The sequence below is a fragment of the Cervus canadensis genome, chromosome 1 (genome assembly GCF_019320065.1).
Source record: "Cervus canadensis isolate Bull #8, Minnesota chromosome 1, ASM1932006v1, whole genome shotgun sequence".
Classification (NCBI taxonomy): domain Eukaryota; kingdom Metazoa; phylum Chordata; class Mammalia; order Artiodactyla; family Cervidae; genus Cervus; species Cervus canadensis.
The window spans coordinates 65568073-65581651 of NC_057386.1; the positions used below are offsets into that span (position 1 = coordinate 65568073).

The following is a 13579-nucleotide window of genomic DNA, read 5'->3' on the forward strand; positions in this document are numbered from 1 at the left end:
GCAAAGGAAACCATAAATAAAACTAAAAGGCAACCTACAGAATGGGAGAAAATATTTGCAAAGAATGTCATGGACAGGGGCTTAATGTCCAAAATATACAAACAGCTCATACAACCCAAAAACAACAACAACAAAAACAGCCCAATCAAAAAATAGGCAGAAGACTTAAGAAATCATTTCTCCAAAGAAATCATACAGATGGCCAACAGGCACATGAAAAGATGTTCAACACCACTAACTGTTAGAGAAATGCAAATCAAAACCACAATGAGGTTATCACCTCACACAGGTCAGAATGGCATCATCAAAAAGTCTGCAAATAATACATGTTGGAGAGAGTGTGGAGAAAAGAGAACCCTTTCACACTGTTGGTGAGAATGTAAATTGGTGCAGCCACTATGGAGAACAGTATGGAGGTTCCTTAAAAAACTAAAAGTAGAATTACCATATGAACCAGAAATACCATTTCAGGGCATATATCAGGAGAAAGCTCTAACCCAAAAAGATACATTCTCCCCAGTGTTCCTAACAGCACTATTTACAGTAGCCAAGACATGGGAACAACCTGAATGTCCACTGACAGATAGACAGATAAAGACGATGTGGTACACATACACAATGGAATGTTTAGTCTCACATAGAAGATGAATGAAATCATGGCATCTGCAACAACATGGATGGACACAGAGATTATCATACTAACTGAAGTCAGTCAGACAGAGAAAGACAAATAACACATAATATCACTTTTATGTGGAATCTAAAAAATGATACAAAACAGAAATAAACAGACAGACATAGAAAACAAACTATGGCAACCAAACCGGAAAGGGGGAGGGGTAAATTAGAGTTTTCTATTAACAGATACAGACTACTATTTATAAAATAGATAAAATGACAGGGATTTACTTATAGGACAGAGAGCTATGTTCAATATCTTATAATAATCTATAACGGAAAAAATCTAGACAAAGAATATGTGTGTGTGTGTGTGTGTGTGTGTGTGTGTGTGTAACTGAGTCAATTTACAGTTCGATATCAACGATACTTCAATAAAAAAAAATAAAAATGCAAACATAAAAGAAGACCTGGATTTGAAATGCTTCAACCTGCTTTTGAGTCCTGACTCTGCTGGTAGCCTTGGAAGATATACATAATCTTGCTGTTTTTCATTTGCAAAACGGGCATGGCCATACCCACCTCCATTGTTTAGAAATGGTGTGATACGCATGAAAACTCTTTACATCTGTGAACTGCTCTTCAAATGTTATTATTAGTGCACATATAGCAGCCACATTTCATCTTGCCTAAATAATGCCAACTATCAAGGGACTGCTTTGGATTAATTTCATTCTGAAGTGCTTTTTTTCTGATTTGGGCTAGAAATTAAACCTTTTTTCATACAGTATGTAACATAAAAACATTGAATCAGCATGTTGTATACCTACAACTAATGTAATGTTATAACTCAACTATCCTTCAGTAAAGCAAAAAAGGAAAAATAAATAACATACAAGGAACCTTGTAAAATAAAATAAACTTCTAATTCTGACACCAACGGCTTAAAGAATAAAGAGTTTTCACATGATCCCTCGGGTTTCAGTAAACAGACTAGGAAGTCAGGGGAGGAACTCCTTTCTCTTTATTCCCATTACTGTTCAAGAAATCACAAATGTACAAACACTAAAATTTATATAGGTATTTTATATTTTTCCCAAAGAGTCTAAATGACATCAATATGCATATTCTTGATAGAAATACAGAGTCACTGCTCAAAGTCAATTTTCGTAATAGAACCTCTAACTTGCTGACAGAAAGAACCACCATACCACTCACAAATGTCTTCTCTACCCACTCATGACAGGGAAGTGAAATAAACGACTGACATCCTGATGTCCTTTCAAGTGGCCCCACTAAACCGAAAGCATAGTCCCAGCCAGAACAAGAATCATTTTAAGAAGTATTGTAAGCACAATATTCCTTTCAGAAAATATGCTGGCCCCAAGCCCTCAGCACAGACACCTTCTATAAGGTGGCCCGCCTTAACCCCTAGAGTCTCAGTACTGACTGAATCATGATACACTGCATTTGCAAAATCAAAGTAAATTAAATACCCACATAGCCAGCTCTCTTTTCTACACTATAAGACAAAAAGCACAAGCGGAATAAGTGAGGCATTGACCTCTGGCTTGAACACAAATGGAATTATCCTACCACACATTACTTAAAAATGCAAAGCACAGCCTCAAGTTAATTTGTCACTTGGAGATATTGCTGGGCTTTTATGATGAGAATTCATTTGTGAGAAGCTCTTAGCACCGTTTTCCCCTTAACCTTTTCCATTTATCTTACATTTGCTACTCTTCCACAGCAAACTTTTATGTGCAATTTTAAGGCTGTATAATGTAAGTTACAAGGGCACTAGTCTTTGAAACCCAAAGAACAATCTAATGAAAATGAGGTGATGCTACAAGCTGACAATGATTTGCCCTCTCTTGATCCAACATGCTGAAAAATATGATCGGGTAGGATTCTCTGTGATACTCATGGAGGAGAAAAGAAGAGGGGCTGGGGTCAGCATTTATTTGACTGTGAGGTGGGGAGATTATATCCATAAAATTTCGTTTCAAAATTGCTAAAATGAGGAACAGCCAAAAACAAAATCCGGTTTTAACATGATACATTCCCTTTGGAGAGGGATGAGGATGTTGGGTGCGAGGTGAACAATCGGCCCTTTATTCACAATGAACTTCTGAGATTTCTCCAGGCATCATCCAAGTGTATTTAGAAGCGGAGGGGAGGGGAGTCCAGTGCCTTCAGATGACAGTAGACCGAGTGATGACACTTTCATGCTTTTCTCTCACCCTCAGTGTCACTGATGTAAACAGGGACAACACCCCTCTTGCTCTGTATGCCTCACAGGATCAACTTTTTTAACCACACGATCCCTGAAACCACTGGACCAAGAGAACCAGTCTTCCTCCACTTATGTACACAGCACACCTGAGGAGCCTGCAGAGCAGGCTGAAGTGTGACTGCCAACCCCACAGAAGGTCTTCCACCTCAGTTGGCTACAAATCTTAAAAGGATTTCTTAAAACTTTTATTCAAAAACAGCTAGAGCGAGTTGGGTTTTTTTGGGGGGGTGCGACGGTGGGATGCCTCACAGATCCTTTCCAGTCTGATGGAAACAATGGACCCTCCTCCCACAAAAAGGCATTTTCCCTGGTGGCTCAGATTGTAAAGAATCTGCCTGCAATGCAGGAGACCAGGGTTCTATCCCCGGGTCAGGAAGTTCCCCGGAGGAAAGCATGACAACCCCCTCCAGTAGTCTTGCCTGGAGAATCCCATGGACACAGGAGCCTGGTGGGCTACAGTCCATGGGTCGCAGAGGGGAAGACACGATTCAGCAACTAACACACACACCCACGCACAAGCCAAGCTTATCTGTCTGATATCAGGGTCGGATCCTGGATCTCAGAGTAGGAATTCTCAACTACAGGGTGTTGAACCGTGGCCTGATTAATCAGACACACAAGAGAGAAGGAGCAAGCTTATACTGCTAGCGTGGGTGAGGGGATCCTGGCTACAGCAGGGCCGCGCTGGGGAAAGCCTCCATCAGACCCTCGCTGGAGACAGGAAGGCAGAGGAGCTGTGGTTTGGAGTTACCTTAGCCCTGGCTGGCCAAGCAGAAAATCACTTCCTTTCACAAACAAGCAAGCGTCCAACTAACACCTGAAAATCATGTTTATATACATCCACTAGTGGCCTCAGAATTTCCACATAAAAGAGACCAAGGCGGGTGGTAACATAGTGGGAAGTCAGAGCTAGGGTGTTTGTTATAGGACTTCACGGAAGACTGAGAAAACATCAAATTTCCATAGCAAAGCAAGAAGAATTTACAGGAACAGGAAGCTTGGGGGAGAAGCAGTGTTACAACACCCCAAGCCAACCTTTGCCACTATCACTGTGTTCTTCAACACCAGTGGTTCTCAAACATCAATGTGCTGCAGAATCACCCCCAAAAAGTGTTAGTCACTCAGTGATGTCCAACTCTTTGCGCCCCTATGGACTGCAGCCTGCCAGGCTCCAGGCAAGAATACTAGAGTGGGTTGCCATTCCTTTCTCCAAGGGAGCTTCCTGATCCAGGGATTGAAGCCAGGTCTCCTGCATTGCAGGTGGATTCTTTACCCTCTGAGCCACCAGGGAAGCCCAGAATCACCCAAAAGGTTTGTTATCTTTCTGGGCTCTAGGCTCTACCCTCAGAGTTCCTGATTCAGCAGATCTGGGTAGAAACCAAGAATTGCATTCTAACAGATTTTAGGGGCGGCTGGTCAGGGGGCCCTGCTTTGTTCTACATAGGATGGCTCAGCAGGTAAAGAATCTGCCTGCAAAGCAGGAGACACAGGAGACATGGCTTCAATACATGGGTCGGGAAGGTCCCCTGGAGAAGGAAATGGCAACCCACTCTAGTACTCTTGCCTGAAAAGTCCCACGGACAGAGGAGCCTGGTGGGCTACGGTCAGTCCAAAGGGTTGCAACGTGTTGGACATGACTTAGTGACTAAGCAGCATGAAGGACATCCCAGCTTCTTAAGCATATGCATAGTCTCACCTGGATGCCATACTTGCCATCAAATTCAAAAAAAAATAATCAAGTGTCACTCTCCCCTCAGGTCAGCTTCTTACCTGTGTTACCTAATGGTGCACACTGGCTGAACTGTGGGCTCATAACATACAATAGGCTCCTTGATGACTGCTGAGTGTCTAAAGGTAATTCACACTAAGATAAGTGCAAAGGAAGAACTTTGAGCTGTGCGGTTTTAAAATCTTGCCCTCAGGAAGCAATAAACTGTAAATTGGTGCCAGGAAGATTCACTTAAGAAGTAGCAAAATGCCCATTGCTCCAGAGCTGTGGTTCTCAGACCAAGCCCCACAGAGGCCCAGATGGCACAGTGCGGTACTTCCAGGCTAGGGCGGGGAGGGGGCAGAGAAATGTCAGCGGCTCTGGGCTTCTCATTTCCATCCCTCTGGGAACTAGAAATTCAGCTTTTCTCTCATTTACAGATCGGTCTAAATTAGAGCTTTTACTGTCCCTTTGGAGGAAGGAAAAGTTTAAAGTCCACCAGAGTTAATTACCTCTAAGAGTCCCTCCATTTCTGGGATTCTATTATAACACAACAAAAAGTGACTGGCACATTACAAAAATAAAAACATCAAATCAGCCCAGGAGGCTGACAAAAAGCTAAAAACAGCATTCAAATGAGTACTTAGCAGTCAGACCACATTTATGTCTGCTCTGAAGGTCCAATATCATACAGAGGAGCTTCCAACCTCCCTGAAGGCAGGAACTGAACCTCTGTAAATGGAATATAAAAAACACACAAACTCCAGCGGTGACGATCACAACTTAAACTTGCCCCATCAAGCAGACACCTTGCAGAAACCAGGGTCTTTTCAGTAAGTGCCATAGGCTGCTCTGAGAGCCAGAGCAAGAAGTCACACGCTCAGGACTGTCACCAACAAGTCCACCTACTAAACTGGCTAAGCTTGGGACACATGCTGTAAGCTTCTAGGCAAGTTGTTCATAAGGTACAAGAATCATAACCACAGCCCACAACTGGACCACAGCCAGGAAGACAGAAAGAAGCATGGGAAGAAGGAGTGGGAAAGGTGGTTTGGGGGCAAAGAAGATATCTTTTATCTATTATGCTTCAATTTGCAGTATTAGTGAAAGTGTTAGTCGCTCAGTAGTGTCCAACTCTTTGTGACCCCATGGACTGTAGCCCACCAGGCTCCTCTGTCCATGAGATTTCCCAGGCAAGAATACTGGAGTGGGATGCCAGGGAATCTTGCCGACCCAGGAATGGAATCCGAACTTGTAAATCACCCGTAATTCCAGGGTTTCAAAACCACCTTCGAGGGGCAAATGAGGAAATGGAACCTTGTAATTGGGAAGGTCATCTACTCCTGGGATACCAGAATTGCCTGCAATGACTAGGGTGCCCTGTCAGGGACTGGAAGATATGGGTTTGGTATTTTTTAAGGCATTAAGAGCATTTTCAAAACCATCAGGATCTCATATACACACCACTTTCCTACTTTCAGCCAATCAGGGGGTGGGGAAGGCATCAGGCAGAGGTGTTAGGTATTCATTATTTCCTTAAACAAGAAACACTTTTGAGCTCCTTTAGCAATAATGAATGACACACAGTCCCAAATCTCAAGGATCCCGCAGTAGCCCTGCAAGCCCTTCCCTCAGCCGACCAACACTGTTAAGTCACACTTAATGGTACCAGGAGCTGGCTTAGAGTTCAAAGTCAAGCTCAAGGCAGCAATTACAAATGTCAAAACCACCCTCGAAAATTCCCTGAAATTCCTGATAACATACAACACTGCTGTTTCTCCCTAAGTCCAAGATGACCAGTTTTTCCTGCCCTCAGTCTTCAGGTCAACCCAGATAATGTGATAGGCTTGTATTTTGTGAGCCGTGCTGTTAAACCCAAGCACTCACAATCTTCGAGGAAATGAAATCTCCCTACAAACTACAGGTTCGTCTCCCCTATCTTATGTTTGCCCTAGGACTACGCCCATCGTATTTCAATTGTCATTTCTTACCCTTTTTGTTCCTTTTGTTCAAGTTTATTTCCCATAAGTAAAATATGCATACAGTATGACTCCACTGTAATATCACCATCTTAACACTTTCCCAAAGACTTGCCCCAAATGCCGCCATTTCTTTGAGTCAGCATACTGAGAATCCTTTTGAATTCACACATGTAGCAGGGAATGAGTTACATATGAACCCTACACAGGTGAACGAATTCAATTAGCTCCAGTTATCTGGAGACTGTAGAGAAACGAGAAAGTGAACTTAAAGCTTGGTAGATGGTAAGAAAACCAGGAAAGGTCCAGACTATGAAATACATTTCCAGTAAACGGGGCCCTGCTGGGGAACAAGGTGAAGCCGTGATGCTCCCCAGGAAGCACTGGGGGGGCGGGAGGGGGCGTCTGCCCTCGGCAACTGCAAAGTAACCCCCCTCATAAGCCCACCAGGCAACGGGTGACTCAAGGGAAAGAGACGGCACTGGGAAGGCTGCTCTGGTCTGACTCTGCCAGACAGCCCACCCAACCAATTATACTCCTTTCAAGGTCACACACACCGCTCTGGCTCCAAACACATTCCTGGAAAGGAACGCAGTCCCTACATCTCTGTTCCCACAGGGTCAAGAGAACGAGGGTCCCACCAGCACCCCTCAGACTCTGCTGGGCAGCATCAACAGTCAGCCTCAGCGAGTGCAGGAAACCTGGCCTCTCTGCTCCCAGAGGGGGCAGGTACATCAATCCAGCCAGTGACTCCCTGCTCAAGAAAAAGGACTTTGTCCTGCCTCCTCCTAAGCATCTCTCCACCTGACTTTCTTTGAAGACTTCCTTCCTCTCTTCGTCACTGTGTTGCCCTTGAGCAGGGCCCATATCTAACCATGGCTTCCCCTCCTTCCTGTGATCATGATTTTCAGGTTTTAGGGCAGACATCCTTCTCTCTTAGGTCGCCTCCAGATGAAGGCTCATCTTCATCTGTATCTCAACCTTCCAACTGTCTGATCTTTAGCCTCCAGCTCCCTCGAACAACAGGTGGCACACTTCAATGCAAAGACACAGGAAGGAAAACTGTTACACTAGCCAACATCACAGACACTCAGCCCCACTCCCCTCTTCTGGATACAAGTGCTCCACACCAGCCTTGAGCTGTTCACGTCTGCCTTCCCCACTTCAGTGAGCTCATGATCCACTCAGAACTTTCAAGTGCCCCTCGGTCCACACTTGTCACCATCTCACATTCTTCCAGCTGACTTTGGAAATGAAAATTTTTAAGCAGGCAATTTAAAAAGACTAGTAAACCAGTCTTGACAGGACTAGACTTAACAGTAATGAGATAAAGTGACAAGTACATGGCTTGCTGCCAAGGAATCACGAACAGTTTAAGAGTTAGATTCAAAACAACTGATAGAATCTGAAAAGCAGAGTGACCTCCATATATTTTATCTTTTGCTTGGTTTGCACAATGCACAAGATATGAAACTCAAAATATTAAGATACTAGTTGAAGGAGAAACTTCTGAGATTTAGGAAGAGGTACTGAAGGAGGTTACTAGAACAGAACACTTACTAACTAGATGTAACTATTTTTATCTACAGTGAATATGAAATAGATAATGTATCATTTTCCTAAACTTTATGCCCAGAAACACTTCAATTTTTTTTCTATCTTGCAGTACAAAATGATTTCTTTGCTAAAAATTCTTACCTCTCTCACACAAATATTTATACCTAATAATGATGATGATAATTTAACATGGGACCTATAAAAACAACTCAATTTAAAACATTAAAATCTTAAGCACATTTAAAAAACAGTATATGAGAATTCACATTTTCATACTAATGTATCCTCTAACACCAAAATGAAATGTCATTTTTCACTGGATGTCCACAATTTCAATAAGAAATGTTTTCCTATGAACTCTTATGACATGAGACTCTTAAAACATGAAAAAGCATTCAAAATAACTGATACGAGTGACACAAGATTCCCTTTATATTTTGTTTGTTCCATAAAACTAAAAGCATTGCCACATAATATAGAAAAACATAAAAGCTGAATCTCAGGTGTATGCAAAAGTCCTTCCCTCCTGCCCACACACCACTACCAACAACAAGTTATCATTTCGGTAACTCTACAGCAAGGGTATTAATACTTTAAGCCATTCTTGCTTCAGCCACTGTTTTGGTTTCTTGCTTCAGAATCCACTGTTGCAAACCCAACTCTAGAGATAAATAACGGAGATTAATGCAGTACTACCTTGAACAAGCAACTGAAAAGCAGCAACTAAACCCCAAACCATTTGCTCTTTCACAATAGGAAGCTGAAGGTAATCTTATTTACTAAACATAAATCACTTGAGATCTGGCCAAACTCTTCAATGATGTTCCAGATGGAAACACTGAAAAGCCAGAAGTTGCTTACATTAAGGATTTTCTTCCAACTCTAAAAACAAACTGGACCAGTTTTTCTTGTTGCTTCTAGGAACGCGATCATTTTAAACCAAACAATTCAAGAGAAGGGCTTTCCTAAGACCTACTTGTGCTCTATTTTTGGTCCCACCCCTGCCCTCCTTCTAACAGCATTAAGTTTCTTGACACTGAGTTCGCTTCCTCCTCCTTCAGTATCTACTTAAAAGTCCTAGGCTACAGAAAGCAAACTCCATTAAATCTGTCTTTAATGTATTTTTGTAGTTTATTCACACTGTTTGGGAAAAAATGTGAAGATACAGCCCTTTAATTTGTCCGTGTGTGTGTGTGAGAGAGAGAGCGAGCACTTTTTGCTCACCTCTCTGAGGGCTCTGTGAGGTTCATGCAGACAGGCCTCTCACAGAGGCTGCTGTGTTTCCCAGGGTCCAGGTTCACGGGCCTCCGGGCAGGAAGAGGCGGGCTCGACGTCTCACTTCCTTGAGCTAAAGGCGCTTGGACAGAGAGGCTTTGACAGCTCCAATGTGCAACACGATTCAGGGACTTGTTTGTTAAAAGGTGCTGTGTTAACACGCCTTCAGTTTTTGGTGAACTCAACAACCAAAGGTTTGTGAGGATACTTTCTTCCCACTAAATACCACGGGAAATGCCAGTGGTCCGACAGAGATCTGCTTGGCCCCAGAAAAACCACTCTGAGGTGTCAGTACTTGCTGCTAAGACGTTAGACAAGAAAGAGGGGATCTGTGTATGTGCATGACTGATTCACTTCACTGCACAGTAAGAAACTAATACAACATTGTAAAGCAACTATACTCCAATAAAAATTAATTTTTAAAAAATTTAATTTAAAAAAAGGAGTGCAAGAAGTCAGTCCCTTCTACCTGATAAAAACCTCACTTAGTTTTAAAGTGTACTGTGGAACTTCCCTAGAGGTTCAGAGGTTAAGACTCCGAACTTCCACTGCGGAGGGCATGTGTTCAATCCCTGGTCAGGGAACTAAGATTCCCATATGTGCATGGCAGGATAAAGAAAAAACAGAATTAGAAAATTTTAAATAACATTTAAAAAAACAGTGTACTGTGACAGAAGGCCCTAGATTAAATTTCAACCCACACATTTTAGTTCTTTATTCCACAGCTCTAGCTATTCCCTCACTCACAGTTAGGAAGCCAAGAGTATAAAGAATCACCCAGAGTTAACTCACATCTGCCAAAGCTCCTACCAAACATTCAGTCAGGTTTTCCCCTCCAACACGTTGCCATACTCCCCGCACGTTTTCTGTGTCTCACAGGAACTATTAATTTCTTGATTTCCCCCACCAAGGCCTCACCTCCCTGGGCACCTGGGGAAGACTTCCAGAGCCTATCCATACCTGATCCTCTGGTCTCTTCCTCCTCTAAGCCCAAGAACACTGCCCTTTGTCCCAGGCCTGCTGCCTCCTCCAGGACCACAAAGCTAGCCGCCGTCAACCCGCTGAGCAGCTTAGCTGCTGACTGACAACTTTTTTCCTACCCAATGAATGCAATTCAAAGTTCTGTGGCCTAAAATCAAAACACAACCCAGAGCTCAAGACCCAAAGTCAGACAAACCTGGTTTTGACTCTGCTGTGTACTATCTCTGTGACATGGGCAAAAAAAAACTTCTCTAAGCCTCAGTTTTATCTCTAAGATGGGGACAGTAATAGTATTTACCTTTATTGTGAAGCCAGGATAAGATAATGGATGTGCCCAGCAGGCTGAGCTCTCAAAACATGTTAGCTATTTTTATTATCATTATGCTATTACTCTACTACTTTTATTCCTACAGGGGAACCTGGCATAACTAGACATAAATGCGTAGTTGAGCTGTGCTAAGTTGACTCTTATCTGAGTCAGACTCATGTCTGACTCTTTGCGACCCTATGGACTGTAGCCCGCCAGGTTCCTCTGTCCATCGAGTTTTCCCGGAAAGAACACTGGAGTGGGTTGCCACGTCCTCCTCCAAGGGATCTGCCCAACCCAGGGATCAAGCCCATGCCTCTTATGCCTCCTGAATTGGCAACCAGGTTCTTTACCACTAGCACCATCCGGGAAGCCCATAAATGGGTAAGCTTGTAGTCAAATTTGGACTTTCTATTTGACTATAATAATCTGTGTTTTTGTTTTACTGCCTGTGGAGATTGTGAGCACCCTCCAGCCTGTCACAGTCCCCACACTCCTCCTCAGAATCTTTTCAACTGAAATACAGTTGATTTACAGTGTTGTGCTAATTTCTACTGTACAACAAAGGGACTGTTTCATATATATATACACACACACACACATACATATAGGTATGCATTCTTTTTTTATATTCTTTTCCATTATGGTTTATCCCAGGAGACTACAGTTCCTTGTGACATACAGTAGGACTTTGTTACTTATCCACTCTAAATGTAATAGTTTGCATCTACTAACCCCACACTCACAGTCCATCCTTCTCCTTCCCCGTCTTGGCAACCACAGCTCTCTTCTCCATGTCTGGGTCTGCTTCCATTTTGCAGATAGGTTTATTTGTGTCATGCTTTAGATTTCACGTATAAGTGATAGCATATGATATCTGTCTTTCTGATTTACTTCAGTTAGTATGACAATCTCTAGGTCTATCCATGCAGCTGCAAATGACCTCATTTCATTCTTTTTTATGACTGAGTCATATTCCTTGGAATCATATTCTCATTATATAACTGTCTGGTCCCTGAGTTTGTGACACCCTTTACTCCCCCTCAAACAAAAGGTCTCAGAACTACAAGGGATTTTTAAAAATTATAAAGATATTAAAAAAAAAATTATAAAGATATTAGAGAACAGGACAGCCAGGCGTTATACTAAAAGCAATGCCTTTTTAAAAACCAGCACAAGGAGTCCCCAATCTCCAAGGAGACCGAGACCTCTCAACCAGTCAAAAGGCACAGACATGACAGGGAGTTGGGGAAGGAATAAACTCTACTCTGCAGTATGAAGTCAGTAACAACTTCCAAAACACGGAATCCCACTGGTAGCTGTCTAGGTCCAGCCCAAAATGGAGAGAGCAATTATGATAAAGGCAGAACAGAACATATACTTCAAAAGTTTTGCTCCTCCTTAAGTGTGAAGGCCACACTGCCCAGGAAATTTCTTGTTCCAAAAGTTCCTGTCAGATGTCCAGGTTTTAACCACATCAGTAGCTTTGCACACATTAAAAAATTCAGGTGTTTTCTTACTAACTTCACCCACATAAATTTTCCACAAATGATAAAAAGATATAATAAGAAACACACACCTTCTTACCAACATACATCATTTCTGGAAAAATATAACTATGAAAAGGACAAAAACTAAACACTATAAGAATACAAAGATACCTATTACAGAGATTTGTTATTATCACAAAAGTAAACAGCCATAATTCTTTTGATGGCTTCCCTGGTGGCTCAGATGGTAAAGAATCTGCCTGTAACGCAGGAGACCCAGGTTCAATCCCTGGATCAGGAAAATCCCCTGAGAAGGGAATGGTTACCCACTCTAGTTATCCTTATCTGGAGAATTCCATGAACAGAGGAGCCCAGTTGGCTATTGTCCATAGGGTCACAATGAGTTGGACATGACTGAGAGATTAACACTTTCACTATAATTCTCTTTGATTTATCAGAAAATCTCCATTTCCTTCTAGCATTCCCAAAAGTATGGCAATTGAAAACATTTCTTTAAAATAAGGCCATCTGCTCTAAAATGAAATCAAGTGGGCTTTTTTCAAAGTGTACAAGAATTTTTCAAAATAACTATAAAGTAAAAGATAAGCATGTAATCCAACTATTACTTCAGTAAAAACATAAATATTTTTTAAAAGCTATGCAGGGTCAAAATTATCATCACAATAACCAACACAGTGATCTTGTATGAATCCAATTCATATTGATTCTTTACAGAATTTGTACACCCTCTGGTCTGAGAATCCAAGTATATATATATCATTAAGGTCAATCACATAGGGAAAAAAGGTTGTACTCCACAATGTTTGACCATGATTTTTCCTAGGTGGCTGGATTATAGGTGATATACTTTACTTCTGTGTAGTATACATGCGTGTTTTCCAAGTCTTCTGCCCTACAAAAAGAGCTATGACTTTCATTATCAGATGAAGAATGTTATTTATGTATTTTACACTCCTGCACCTAACAACAATTAGAGGATCAGCGTATATTTTCTAAAAGGCTGGGTCTCTCAAGGAGTCAGAAATTGATGTGAAGAAAGTAGCTTTCTCCCATGTGTTCCTCATCTGCTCTGCCTCCATCTGATCTCCTAGGATTAATGACCAGCCCTTCCCCCCAGAGTTTCTGAGAAGTGATGCTCCGGCTACACAGTGACCTTTCAACCGCCCTGGGCATGTTCTCCAGGGCTCAATGCTTCTTACCTGGCACTCCAGACTCCTTGCAATAGAACTGTTTTATGTTTATTCTACAGACCTCAACAGAGTTCAGCACAGCTCTCTCTCTCCACAGTGCAGACTCTGTCTATCTATTTGTTGAGCATAAAATGAAATAATTCATTAATCGATT

At 42.1% G+C, this 13579-nt stretch overlaps 1 protein-coding gene across 3 annotated transcripts in view; it reads right to left on the minus strand.

Annotated features, from left to right (window-relative positions):
* Window positions 1-13579, minus strand: part of FHIP1A (FHF complex subunit HOOK interacting protein 1A) — a 288999-nt gene that overhangs the window by 233076 nt on the left and 42344 nt on the right. Inside the window, exon 1 of one of the 3 annotated variants that reach the window (XM_043484588.1) lies at window positions 9023-9119. The exons of the other annotated variants lie outside the window; for them this stretch is intronic. The gene's annotated coding sequence lies outside the window, so the exon portion shown is untranslated. Of the gene's footprint in view, window positions 1-9022; window positions 9120-13579 lie in introns of those variants that run through there. 3 annotated transcript variants of the gene reach the window in all.